Genomic DNA, 209 nt, shown 5'->3' on the forward strand with positions numbered 1-209 from the left:
TTGTTGGTGACATCTTTACCATGATACATAACGACTCTCGGCAACGGATATCTCGGCTCTCGCATCGATGAAGAACGTAGCGAAATGCGATACTTGGTGTGAATCGCAGAATCCCGCGAATCATCGAGTCTTTGAACGCAAGTTGCGCCCGAAGCCATTCGGCCGAGGGCACGTCTGCCTGGGTGTCACGCATCGTTGCCCCAACCCCA

At 53.6% G+C, this 209-nt stretch overlaps 1 non-coding gene across 1 annotated transcript; it reads left to right on the plus strand.

Annotated features, from left to right (window-relative positions):
* The first annotated feature begins 32 nt into the window (after positions 1-32).
* On the plus strand, positions 33-188 carry LOC118345062. The gene has a single exon (XR_004798736.1). It is a non-coding gene; the product is annotated as a 5.8S ribosomal RNA (ribosomal RNA).
* The last annotated feature ends 21 nt before the right edge of the window (positions 189-209 follow it).

This window comes from Juglans regia, unplaced genomic scaffold, assembly GCF_001411555.2.
Source record: "Juglans regia cultivar Chandler unplaced genomic scaffold, Walnut 2.0 Scaffold_13234, whole genome shotgun sequence".
Taxonomy (NCBI): domain Eukaryota; kingdom Viridiplantae; phylum Streptophyta; class Magnoliopsida; order Fagales; family Juglandaceae; genus Juglans; species Juglans regia.